This window comes from Monodelphis domestica, chromosome 1 (genome assembly GCF_027887165.1).
Source record: "Monodelphis domestica isolate mMonDom1 chromosome 1, mMonDom1.pri, whole genome shotgun sequence".
NCBI classification, from domain to species: Eukaryota; Metazoa; Chordata; class Mammalia; order Didelphimorphia; family Didelphidae; genus Monodelphis; species Monodelphis domestica.
In genome coordinates, this window is record NC_077227.1 from 287,896,479 (window position 1) to 287,910,514 (window position 14,036).

General features: G+C 33.6%; 1 protein-coding gene across 1 annotated transcript in view; it reads left to right on the plus strand.

The window, feature by feature from the left end:
- SLC25A21 (solute carrier family 25 member 21) overlaps nucleotides 1-14,036 on the plus strand; it is a 989,784-nt gene that overhangs the window by 267,159 nt on the left and 708,589 nt on the right. The gene's annotated exons all lie outside the window — the stretch shown is intronic.

A 14,036-nucleotide genomic window follows, 5' to 3' on the forward strand; every position in this document is an offset into this window, starting at 1 on the left:
TCCCAGCTAGTTTTGCTAACATTAACCTTCTCTCCTACACTTTTGTGATGGAGACAATATATTTAAGCAATATTAAAAACTTAAAAGACCTATTCAGAACTATTTAATTAAAGGAGGAAACCCATGGGGGAAGACAATAGAAAAAAAAAACATTTAGGAGTTGTTAGGATAATGTTATAATTAAAATAAGTATAATATATTTTAAATATTAATAAGCATTTTGGAGATATCTCAAAACTGGTGGGAGTAATATGGGAATTTGTAGGGGAATGATTAACTAAAATAGGCTAAAATAAAAGAATTTGTATTTCAGAATAAATATAATTCAGAATAAATATAAATTTAAAAATTCAGAAGCCAAACAGCCTTATTTACTGTACAAAAAACATATGGTACTTCTCACATTTATTCATGGGACATTATAGATATGACCATTGTAGTTTTTTCTTGTGCTCATGTAGTATGTGACATATATACATATAAATGTATATTTATGTAAATGCAATACATATTTCCATATTGTTCATATCACAATAGAAGACATACCCTACCTGCAAAAAAAACTCATTAAAGAAATAGAATAGAAGATAGCATTATAAAGGAACACTGGTTATAGAAATGCATAGTCAAGCAAAAGTAAATTTCATGTGTTCATATAAAAATGTGTGCCCTATTTTGAATTTTTAATCTAACATTTCTCTCTTAGTAATTAGGTACAACTATTGGCCCGGTAGAACTGTATTTGGATGTTGAATTAATCAGAGTTCTGAAGTACTTCAAAGTTGTTTGAAATTACAATATTGTTATTATATAAAATGTTCTGATTCTACTCACCTCACTCTGCATTATTTTTTGTTATCTCGGTATTTTTGAAAATCCTGTTATGGCACAATAGAGTTCCATTACATTTTTATGCCATAATGTGTTTAGCCATTCCCAAACTGATGGACACCCCTTTTCCAGTTTTTTGATACCACAAAACAGCTACTATGAATATATTTATGGATGTCTTTTTTCTCTTTCTTTGATCACATTAGGTTATAGGTCTAATAGTGATATTGCAAGGTCAAGGAACACACACAGTTTAATGAATTTTTGAGTATAATTCCAAATTGCTTTCCAAAAATATCTGAACAAATATACTACTCTATTTGCATAATGAGTCCGTGTTTCTGCAATCTCTCCAACTTTGCATTTTTCTTTTCATCCACTCTGCCAATCTGATGGGTATGAGTCTATGTCTTTAGAGTTTCTTTAATTTACATTTCTAATTATTAATAATTGGAACATTTTCATATGACTTATTAATAGAATAAATCATTCTCTTAATTTTCAAAAATTACTGTATGTAGCTTTTCAATCATATCTCCTAGTTTTTTCATTATCCTCTCTGGGTCTCACTACATAAAGTTTGTGTTTTATTTTTGACTTTGTATTTCCCATACCTAGCATAGGGCATAGCACATGGTCATCACTTAATAAATGGATATTAAATGTAAGTAACTATGTGTCCTTTTATTGCAGTTTTCATTTATCTATTTCAGTTTTTTAGTCATTTTTGATCTGGACTTACTAGGTTGAAGACCATTGTATTTGGTAAAGAATTGTCATCCATTCAGTTTCTCTCAAGCAGTGATCTTTAATTCATAAGTATTTAATAAATGGCCTTTTTGGTTATCTTTATGTAACATTGGAGTTACATTTAGTATTAATTGTAAGTTTCCTTCTTATTCTGGACTTTATCCTTCCTATAATTTTCATAGAGTTCTGTTTCTTAATCATCAATTGATTTTCCCTTTTTAGTACATCTTTAAAAAATCTAAGTTGGACAGTTCATATTTTCTAAATAACATGCCTTGTTCTACTTCTTATACAAATCATATTTTGCAGTCTACTTATGCTTACTTTCATTGAAAAAAAGTAAGAGCTCACATTTGCTTAGGACTTTGAGGTTTGCCAAGTACTTGTCTCACAACAAGTTATATTGGGCAGATACCATTAACCCATGCCATTTCATAAGTGAAGTTATGGAAGTTTAGAGATATCATCCTCATGATGCTCACATAGCTAGGTAAAGTAGAATTCGCATCTCAATTTCCTGACTAAAGGTTCTTAGGTCAATGCATTCTACCCAACTACCTCTCATGAGTTTACCTTTGTTGCCCTTTAAGTGGCTAATATGTTTGATTCATTTACCTCTTATCTATTCCATTGATCCACCCTTCTGTCTCTTAGCCAGTACCATTTTGTTTTGATGACCACTGATTTATAGTACAGTTTAAGATGTGGTACTGCTAAGGATCCATCTTTCACATTTTTTTTTCTTGATCTCTTGTTCTTCCAGATGAACTTAGATTTTTTTTTCTAATTCTATAAAAATGTTACATTGAATAAGTAGATTAATTTGGGTAGGATTGTCATTTTTATTATGTTAGCTTATCTTACCCATGGACACAATGTTTTTTCAGTTATTAAAATCTAGTTTTAATTGTGTGAAAAGTGTTTTGTAGTTGTGTTTATTTAATTCCTGTGTTTTGGTAGATAAATCCCTAAATATGTTTATATTGTCTAGAGTGATTTTAAATGGAGTTTCTCTTTGTAATTCCTGTTACTGAATTTTGTTGGAAATATATAGAAATGCTGATAATTTATGTGGGTTTATATTGTACCCTACAACTTTGCTAAAGCTGTCAATTATTTCTACCAGTCTTTTAGTTTATTTGCTAGGATTCTTTAAGTATATCATCATATCATCTGCAAAGAGTAATAGTTTAGTCTCCTCATTGCCTACTTTAATCCCTTCAATTTCTTTTTCTTCTCTAACTGCTACTGTTAGCATTTATAGTACAATATTAAATAATAGAGTTGATAATGGGCATCCTTGTTTCACTCCTGATCTTATTGGGGAGACTTCTAACTTGTCCTTATTGCAGATGATACTTGGTGATGTTTTTAAATATAAATGGTTTATTACTATTATTATAATTTAATGTATGAGGAATGTCCCTTCTATTCCTATACTTTATAGTGTTTTTCAATAGGAATGGCTGTTGTATTTTGTCAAAGGCTTTTTCTGAAGCTGTTGAGATAATCATGTGATCTCTGTTGGTTTGATTATTGACATGGTCAATTATGTGGATGGTTTTCCTAATATTAAACCATCCTTGCATCCCTGGTATAAATCCCACCTGGTCATAGTGGATAATTCTTGTGATAACTTGCTAGAATCTTTTTGCTAGTATTTTATTTAAGATTTTTGCATCTATGATAATTAAGGAGATTGGTCTGTAGTTTTCTTTCTCTGTTTTTCATCTTCCTGGCTCAGGAATCAATACTATATCTGTGTCATAAAACGAATTTGGTAGGACTCCTTCTTTGCTTATTTTGTCAAATAATTTGTAAAGTATTGGGATTCATTGTTCTTTAAATGTTTGATAGAATTTACTGGTGGATCCATCTGGACCTGGGGATTTTTAGGAAGTTCCTTGATGGTTTGTTCAATTTCTTTTTTCTGAGATAGGATTATTTAAGTATTCTATTTCCTCTTTTGTTAATCTAAGGCAATTTATTTTTTTGTAGATATTCACCCATTTGACCTAGGTGGTCACATTTAATTACCTTAATTTCATTTTCATTAGACGTGAGATCACCCTTTCCATGTTTGATATTGTTTATTTGATTCTCTTCTTTCTTTTTTTAGATTAATCAGTACTTTATTTTATTTGTTTTCTCAAAATGCCATCTCTTAGTCTTATTTATTAGTTCAATAATTCTTTACTCTTACCTTCAATTTCTCCTTTAATTTTTAGTATTTCCAATTAAGTTTTTACCTGAGGATTTTTAATTTGTTCTTTTTTCTAATTTTCTAAGTTGCAAGCTCAACTCATTGATCTTCTCCCTCTCTATTTTGTTGGTATAGGCACTCAGAGATATAAATTTTTCTGAGTACTGCTTTGATTGCATCCCATAGGTTTTGGTATGATGTCTCCTTGTTGTCATTCTCTTTAATGAAGTCCTTAATTGTTTTTATGATTTCTTTTTTGACCAACCAGTTTTTAAGAATTAGGTTATTGGTTTCCAATTAATTTTAAATTTGCCTCTCCATGGACCCTTGTTGAGCAAAATTTTTATTGCATTATGATGTGAGAAAGTTGTATTTATTATTTCTGCTCTTCTGCATTTGTTTGCAATATTTCTTTGCCCTAGTACATGGTCACTTTTTGTATGTGTACCTTGTATTGCTGAGAAGAAGATATATTCCTTTTTATTCTTATTCAATTTTCTCCAAATATTTATTAATTCGAATTTTTATAGCATTTCATTCACTTTACTTCTTTCTTATTTATTTTTTCATTAAATTTGTTTAATTCTGAAAGGGAATGGTTGAGATCCCCCACTAATATGGCATTACTATCTAATTCCTCTTTGAAATCCTTTAATTTTTCCTTTAGAAATCTAGATTCTATGCCATTTGATGCATAAATGTTTAATAATGATATTACTTCATTATTTATAGTATACTTTATTCATGTAATTTCCTTCCTTAACTTTTTAAATCAGATAAATTTCTACTTTAGCTTTATCTGGTATCTTGAATACTACTCCTGCTTTTTTTTTTAATTTTAGATGATGCATAATAAATTCTGCTCCAACCTTTTACCTTGAATCTGTGTGTCACCCTGCCTCAAATGTGTTTCTGGCTAACAACATATAGTAGGATTCTGTTATCCATTTCCTTTTAATGGGTGAGTCCATCTTATTTTCATTCAGTGTTATGATTCCTAACTGTGTATTGCCTTCCACCATATTATCCTTTTTAAATCTTGGTCTATTCCCTTTCTCTCTGTTCCTCCTCACCAATGTTTTGCTTTTTGTCATTCCACCCCATTTCCCCTCCCTCTTCCCTTGCCTTATTTCCCATCTAGTTCTCTGTGAGGTAAGGTAGAATTCTATATTCCAATGAGTAATGTAAGATAGGATTCTATACCCTACTGAGTATACTTATTTTACCCTCTCCGAGTGAGTTACTATGAAAATAAATGTTAAGCATTGCCTGTCAGCATCCTTATTCTCCCCTCTTTATAATGATTTTTCATGCATCTTTATGTTATATAATTTACCCCATTCTATCTCTCCCTTCCCTTTTCCCTTGGTGCAACTCTCTCTTTCAGTCCTTGATTGATTTTTTAAATTTCATTCATATGTATATATCATATTATACATACTTATAATTCCATATCATCATATTTACATATACATATCATCATTATTAGCTTACTTCCCACCCTCTTTCTGAGTAAATTCCTTCTATATTCTTTACTACTAAGATTAATTTTTGAAAGTTACAGAAATCCTCTTCACATGTATACATATAAACATTTTGACCTTGATGAGTCACTTAAATTTTCTCTTTCTTATTTACCTTTTTGGGCTTTTCTTGTGTCTTATATTTGGACTTCAAATTTTTTGTTTAGGTCTGGCTTATTCCTCAGGATTGCTTAGAAATCTTCTATGTTATTGAATGGTCATTTCCACCCCGCCCAAAGGAATATACTTAGTTTTGCTGGACAGGTGACTCTGGGTTGTAAACCCAAATGTTTTGCCTTCCTGAATATCATATTCCATGCCTTTTGATCTTTAATGTAGAAACTGCTAGGTCCTGTTTGATCCTGATTGTACTGCCATGATATTTGAATGGTTTCTTTCTGGCTGCTTGTAGTATTTTTCTCTGGTTGGTGGCTCTTGAATTTAGGTATTACATTCCTCAAAGTTGTCATGAGAATTTCTTTCTGCAGGTTATCTGTGAATTCTTTCAATTTCAATTTTATTTGCTTGTTTGAGGATCTCTGGGCAGTTATCTTTGATAATTTCTTGTAATATGATATCCAAGGTTTTTTCTTGATTTTCAGGTAGTCTAATAATCCTCAAATTGTCTCTCCAAAATCTGTTTTCTAGGTATGTTGCCTTTTCAAAAACATATTTGATGTTTTACTATGTTTTTTCTTTCCCTTGATTCTGTTTTATTCTTTCTTGATTTCTGATGAAATCATTACTTTCTAGATGGCCAATTCTGATTTTTAAGGTCTGGTTTTCCTGTGTTAATTTTTTATTCTCCTTTTTTCGATTGGCCCTTTTCTTCTTGCATCATTTTAATTTCTCTTTCCCACTTTTCCTCTGCCTCTCTTAATTGGTTTTTGAAGTTCTTTTTGAGTTCTTCCAGAATCTATATCCAATCCATATTTTTCTTTTGGACTTTGTGTGTGTTTCCTTTGATTTCACTGTCCCATTCTGTCTACCTTGCTCTTTGTCTTTATAAAAATTCTTTAGAGTTAGGTGCTTTTCTTTGGTTGTTTGCACATTTTCCTATCTAATTATAGGTAGACTTGCATGGAGATGATATGATGATCTGAGTGCTGAGAGCTCTGAGAGCCCCTGCTCATTGGTGATGCAATTTACCCTTGTGATGCTGATAGCTTATAGACTTGCTTCAGGCTTAAGTGTTAGCTTTTGATCTTACTCTGATCTTGATCAGGTCAGGGACTTGGGGGGGTGTGGTTCACTCTTGGCTTGCTCTTCTCTTCTTGCTGCAGGGTCTTTCTGGGTCTGCTCTCCTCTTACCCCAGTGCCTGAGGTGTTTATTGCCTAACTTTTAGGTTTTTCTTTTCTTGAAAGTTGTTTCACTCTTATTTCCTTGTTTGTACTTTCACTCCTGTATTCATTTTATGGTGATATTTTAATCATTCATCTGAAAGGATTCTCATGGTCGCACAAAGCTGCTGAGATCAACTCTGCCTTCTTGGCTCCATGCTTAAAAAACTCACTAATAGACATTTAATAAAATGCTGATTGAATTGTGTTGATAGCTTCAGAAAAGTCAATAATTTTTATCCCCATACCATGGTTAATGTGCTGAAATGTACTGAAGTATAAAACTATACCATCTAAAGTATAGTCCTTGCCATATTATTACTTTTCCACTCAAAAAAATACAAGTCTTTAGAGCACTCCACCATCTAGTTTAAGCTTTAACCTTCATTAAATACCATTTCCCTTCACAAACGTTGATATTCTGGCTAAACTAGAGTACTGACTATTCCCTGATCTTGTCCTACATACATGCACTTATTCAGTCCACATTCTGTACTTTGTACATTCTTTATTTCCACCTAATGAATACTTCTTTCACATATTGTAATGTAGTTGCTCCAGGCATGCAGATAGAAAAAGTGAAAAATACTATTTGAAAGTTTTTTCAGTGTCATCAGAGTGTTGTATTTTACAAAAATATTTTCTTCCCAAGAGTAAGAATACAGTGTATAAGAAAATGAGAATCACTCTGCTATTCCAACATTTTGGAAAGGATCAATTTTACTTATTTTATGGCACAAAGACTCCACTAATGTTTCCTCAGAGGATTATGATGAAATGTAGTCAAATCCTGATAGTTTTAAAAATAGATAACTTGTGTATTACACATACACTAATAATCCTTTAAAGTATTCCTTGGTGAAATAGAAAATATTCATTTCACAGAAAAAGAGATAATTGGCACTGTCTCTTGTGGAAAGTGAACCATTGGGAAAATTTTTTTGAGAGAAAAAAAGAAAGGTCTTATATCACGGTAGCAAAATGCAAATTAGAAGAATCAGACAATTCAATTAATTAAGAGATTATTGTCTTGAAACCTTAACCCTGAGTATGATGGAATATATTTTTAAAGAGAAAAAATATGAATCATGGGAAACTTTTTGCTTTCTTTATAAATATTGAGAAATTTCAGATTTGCAAAATTTTTTTTCCTGAATAGCACCTTTTAATCTCCAAAATACTATTTCCACCTTCTTCCCCACTGCATTACCTAAGATATGCTTACATTTTCTTCTTTGAATCAAACTTTATTCATAAAACATATGTTAAATTCCAACTATATATATATATATATATACATATATATATATATATATATAACATTGTATAGAGGGGACATATGTTTAGATAAATAATTTCTTGTCCTTCAGAAAATTTCCATCTAAGTAAAGCAATTAAAAACAAGCACAGACAATTTCAGTGCTGCAAAACAAATCATTTAAATGATATAACTTTGATTTAGTTCTATTAGATTATTCATTTAAAATTTACATTTATATATATAAATATATATATAATATATATATACATACATAATTAAAAATTACACATTCAATAATCATTAATAAAAACAAACATTTCTAGATAAAAATTTGCATAAGAAACAGTGGACTTCTGCTATGTTTACTTAAAAAGAAACATATGTATATGTGCAAATTTTTTAAATGTAATAACAATATTGCCTTTTTTGAGTTTCCTTCTGCAGTATTCTATTTGGAAATGTTTATGGATGCTCTTTTTAAAAAAATCTTACCTTCAGTCTTAGACTCAATAGAACCCAGGACCATCTCTCAGCCTGACTCTCAATCCACTGAGCCATTCAACTTCCCCTAGGATGCTCTTTTTAATATTCATCATTACCCACCATCCTACCACCTTCCTCATGATATTCTTGTTTTATAGCAACCCTCCCCATACATTGTTGTTCCTTTTCAAGGAAAACTAATGAGAACATGAACATGATGTCTCAACTTGCACATGAATCAGATTTCAGTGAGGCAGAATTGAACAAAGTTTTCAGTTTCACTCTCTTTCAGTCATCAAATTCCAGTAGAAAGACAAAGGTCAGGAGAATTGATGATGGCCTGGATACAGTGGATGATCTTGGAATCTTCAGTGTCTAAATAAGCATTAATGGCTCCAAAGCTACCTTCATAGACATTGGAACAAATTGTTCTTATCTACCTAGGAAAGCATTTACATGATTAAAATAATTTTTCATATTATTTTCAATAGTTTGCATTTTTTCATTTGAGAACTGCCTGTTTATTAACTTGGATATTCACTTATTGGAGAATGGACTTTGTTCTAATATATTTATATTTATTCCATTAACAAAAAAAATTTCCTTTTAAGATTCTTTCCATATGATTTGCCCCTTCTGTTTCTACATACATTTAAAATAATTGTTTGTACAAAACATTTTTAATTTTGCATATTCAAAACTATGAAAGGAAAAATAATTTAAAATTCTCAAAAGAAAATGTGACCATGTGAGTTCTCTAATATAATACACAATTGACTAGGAAAAGAGGACACAGAGAGAACATTTAAAAATCTTTGGCTTCAGGGTAGATAGGTAGTTCAGAGATAGAAAGCCAGGCCTGGAAACAGGGGGTCCTGGGTCCAAATCTGGTCTCAGATATTTTTTAGCTATATAACCCTAGTCAAGTTACTTAACCCCAATTGCCTATTCCTCCTTGCTCTTCTTGCTTGGAACCAATACCTATTCTCAATTTTAAGACATAAAGTCTTAGAAAGTAAAGATTTCTAAAAAAGTTTAAATTCCCTGAAAACGACTACCAAACAAAACACAGCAAAATGTAGACACTCATACTTCAAGAAAGTCATAAGACTACTCAGAACTATTATTATTCCAGGGCAAAGTAAAAATAGAAAGAATTAATATGTTTTCTCTTGAAACAAAATGAACATATCCAGAAACGTCCAAGCTAAAATTCTGAGTTTTTGAATCTAAAAAATATACTGTAAGTAGCCAGGAATAAAAAAAATGAAAATACTTGAAAAAAATACTTGAAAATACTTGAAAAGTCAAGATCACAGTCAACAGTTACTTAAATGAAAGGAAATCTTGTAACACAATTTATCAAAAGAGAAGAAAAAAATTTCAACCAAGATTAATTTACCATTCAAAGTGAGCATAATTTTATAGAGGAAAATGGACATTTAATAGAATAGAGGAATTTCAAATATAACAAAGACTTCTTTATTTTCTTCTCTAATATTTCTTTTATGGTTCATAGAATTATTGTATTTTCTTTACCTATTTTTCTGGTGTCTACTACCTGAATAAAGTTTTCAAACTTTTAAAAATATTATTCTTTCTTTTTGTATTCCTTATGACCAATCTTTTTTGTTTGTTTCTTTTAATTTTTACTGTTAATTTTTGCTTTTAGAATTTTAATGTAACTTGGGGTGATTTCAACTCCCATTATGAATTTTTGAGTCGATTGCTGACATATTATTTTATAATGTGGATAGGCTCTGCTCTTTTTTTGGTAGAAAGGGTAGCTGGACCTTTTATTCATTATTAATCTGGACAAGGATGTTATTGTAACAGGGCTAATTACCTTCTTTACCTAGCAATCAAGATGATGCTACATAGCCATAATGTTTGAACTATGGGTGGTTTTACTTCCAAGATGGAGTGTCTTGGAACTTGCCCTTTTCTCACTTATCCATGGCTAGAACTGCTTTATTTTTCAGTCCTGACATGGAATCTTGAGCCAATTCCAGAATCTGTCTACTGCCCTTGAGCTTTGACCATGTCTCTTTGTAGCCCCTAAGCAGCAAGAATGCTGACGGCTCCATTTCCTTTGATTATCACCTACTGAGAGGGCTATAGTTTCAGACTTTCCTCTGTTCTGGCTCTAAGATCCCAACTGACTATACTGTCCACAGGCTTCTGGAAATGTTCTTAACTTGACAGAGCAGGTAATTGATGATTCTCTTTAGTTGTGTTTAATATTAGTTTCACTTGGCTTTTTCAGGGAAGGAAACAAGAAAGGGAAGGAAAATTTGTTAAGTGTTTATACTATGTCCTAAGCACTATGGTCATCACTTTACAAATATCTCATTTGAAACTAAAGGTAACCCTAGTATTGTTGTTATTCAGTTGTTTCAGTTATGTCCAACTCTTCCTGATCCCATTGGGGTTTTTTTGGTAAAGATACTGGAGTGGTCTGCCATTTTCTTCTCCATCTCATTTAACAGAAAAAGAAACTAAGACAAACAGGGTTAAGTGACTTGCCCAGGGTCACAAGCTACGAAGTGTCTGATGCTGGATTTGAACCCAAGTCTTCCTGACTCTAGTCCTAATACTCTTTCTACTGTGCCATCTAGCTTCCCCTAGCAACTCTGATAGGTAGATAGTTGCTACTATTAGCTATTATCCCCATTTTACAGTTGAGGAAACTGAAGCAAACAGTTAAATGACTTGCCTAGGGTCACACTTCTAAAAAGTTTCTGAGAGAGATGGTCTTTTACTGACTTCCGGTCAAGATGGAGGCTTAGAAGCTGCGAAAGTTCAGACCTCAGAAACCCTTCCTTACCGATCACAAACTGAGAGCTCCTAGGACACCAAAATTCAAGCTGAACAACAGGACAGACCCAGGGAACACTCCTCCCGGACCTGAATCAAAAGGCACATCTCCCCAAAACCCTAGATTACTCTGATCTAAGGGGCAGGCAGAAGGAAGGTCCCAGGACCCATTCCCCCCAACCCAGAGTGCTGAACCCACGGCAGCAGCGGGAATTTCAGGGTCGGCAAAAGGGCCCCAGGGCTGGCTATTTTGAAGGACTCACCTTGAAATCAACCTAAGCCAGTCTCCGGGACGCCCAACACAGATGGCAGGGAAACATAGAGAGAAGGGGGAAGCCTGTAGCCCCCTGGCTGGGTCCTTCCAACTGAGTCTCAAGGGAGGTCCCAGCTTTAGGGCACCAGCTGAACCCAATCCCATCAGGAGCCCTCAGAGCTACTGAAAGGAGAGAAAACTTAGGGCCTGCAAAGGGGTTGCTCCAAAGAGCTTATCTTGAAAGTAAACTGGGCCAGTCTCCGGGCATTCAACACAGATTGTGGAGGAGGAGGTTTTTTGCTTTAGGGCTCATTCAGTACAAACAAGATGAACCTAATCCCATCAAGAGCCCTCAGAGCCCAGGGAGGCCACAACCCCTCCCCCCTTAGAGAGCAGAGACTTTTGAAAGAACCAGCTGAATCTAATCCCATCAAAAGTCTCCAGAACACAGGGAAGCCCAGGCTTCCCACCCATCCTCATTGACTGCTGGACTTTAAGCCAATCAAAAGCCTCCAGAGGACAGGGAAGCTCAAACCCCCAACAACCCTCCCCCAGAGACTACACCAAGAGATCTTCTGTTAAAGCTCCAAGAGGGGAGACTGATAGAAGTCCCCAAAAAACAAAGAAAATGAGATGAACAAGAGCACAGACAAATAAGTGGAGTAAAGAAGGGGTGAATTTGAGCAAAGAACAGAAAAAGAAGAAAGAAACTACAATAGACAGCTACTACTCAGCAAATGGAACAGAGGGGGAGAGATCAGCAAATGATAAAACAGAAATCCCAGCAAATTGGATACAGGCTGTGGAAGAACTCAAAACACAACTAAGAGAGGCTGAAGACAATTGGGAAAAGAACTTAAAAATTAAGATAAGTCATCTGGAAACAGAGGCACTTGAACTAAAACAAGAAAATAGTGTCTTGAAAGCCAAAATCAACCAGCTGAAAAATGAGGCAAAGGAGATGAAAGATGAGGCAAAGGAGATGAAAGATGAGGTAAAGAGGATGAAAGACGATCTTCAAAGAAAATCAGACCAGAAGGAAAAAAGACAACCAAAAAGCCAAAGATGAAATCCAATTTTTAAGAACCAGAATATAACAACTAGAATCAAGTGACCTCACAAGGCAGCAGGACACTATAAAACAAAACAAAAAGAATGAAAAAATTGAGGAAAATGTGAAGCATCTCATTGACAAAACAGATGATTTAGAAAATAGTTCAAGAAGAGACAATTTAAGAATAATTGGACTACCAGAAGACCACAACAAAAGAAAAAGCCTGGACATAATACTAGAGGAAATTATCCAGGAAAACTGTCCCGAGATCCTAGAACAAGAGGGGAAAGTGGAGATTGAAAGAATCCATAGATCACCCCCTGTATTTAATCCCCAACTGACAATACCAAGAAATGTTATAGCCAAATTCAAAAACAATCAGATGAAAGAAAAGGTATTACAAACTGCCAAGAAGAAGCCATTCAGATACCATGGAAACATGGTGAGGTTAACACAGGATCTGGTTGCATCCACACTGAAAGACCAAAAGGCATGGAATACGATATTCCGGAAAGCAAGGGAACTAGGTCTACAACCAAGAATAAAATACCCATCAAATCTGACTATATTCTTACAGGGGAAAGTATGGTCATTTAACACAACAGAAGAGTTCCAAGCATTCATAAATAAAAGACCAGACCTGAACAGAAAATTTGATGTCCAACCACAGAACTCAAGAGAATCATCAAAAGGTAATTAAAAAAGAGGGGAAAAAAACAAACAAAACAACAACAAAAATTTTATAGGAGACTCAATAAGTTAAAATGATATGTATCCCTATAAGAAAAGAGGTCATTGGTAACTCTTAAAAACTGTTGCTATCACCTGAGCATCTAGAAGAATTACACTCAGAGGGAACAGTGACAAACTGTATAGGATGAAAGGACAAGACATAAATAGATATATAGATATATGCATACAAAAATACATATACATTTGTATGTATGTATATATATATATATATATATATACATGACTAGAGCTAAAAAATAAAGAGGTTATGACTAACAGAAATGGGAAAAGAAACAAATGGGGGTAAATTTATATGTCACAAAGAATCTCATGGTGGGAGGGGGGAGAACATCAATACACTGGAAGGTAAAGAGGTTGGAGACAGGAAATACTCAACTCTTATGTACTTTGAAACTGACCCAAAGAGGGAAGAACAACCCAATCCATTGGGGAAGAGAATAGATTTGCGCCCTATAGGGGAGTAGAAGGGTAAAAAATGGACTGGTGGGGAGGGAAGCAGTACAAGGGAGGGAGATGGTGGGGTGGAATTTTTGTTTTTTTAAATTTTAAACATTATTTCATTTGGTCATTTCCAAACATTATTCACAGGAAACAAAGATCATTTTCTTTTCCTCCCCACCCCCTCCCCCCCACCTTTCCCTCTCCCATAGCCAACCCATAATTCCACTGGGTATCACATGTGTTCTTGACTCAAACCCATTTCCCTGTTGTTGTTATTTGCATTAGAGTGTTCATTTAGAGTCTCTCCTCAGTCATGTCCCCTCCAC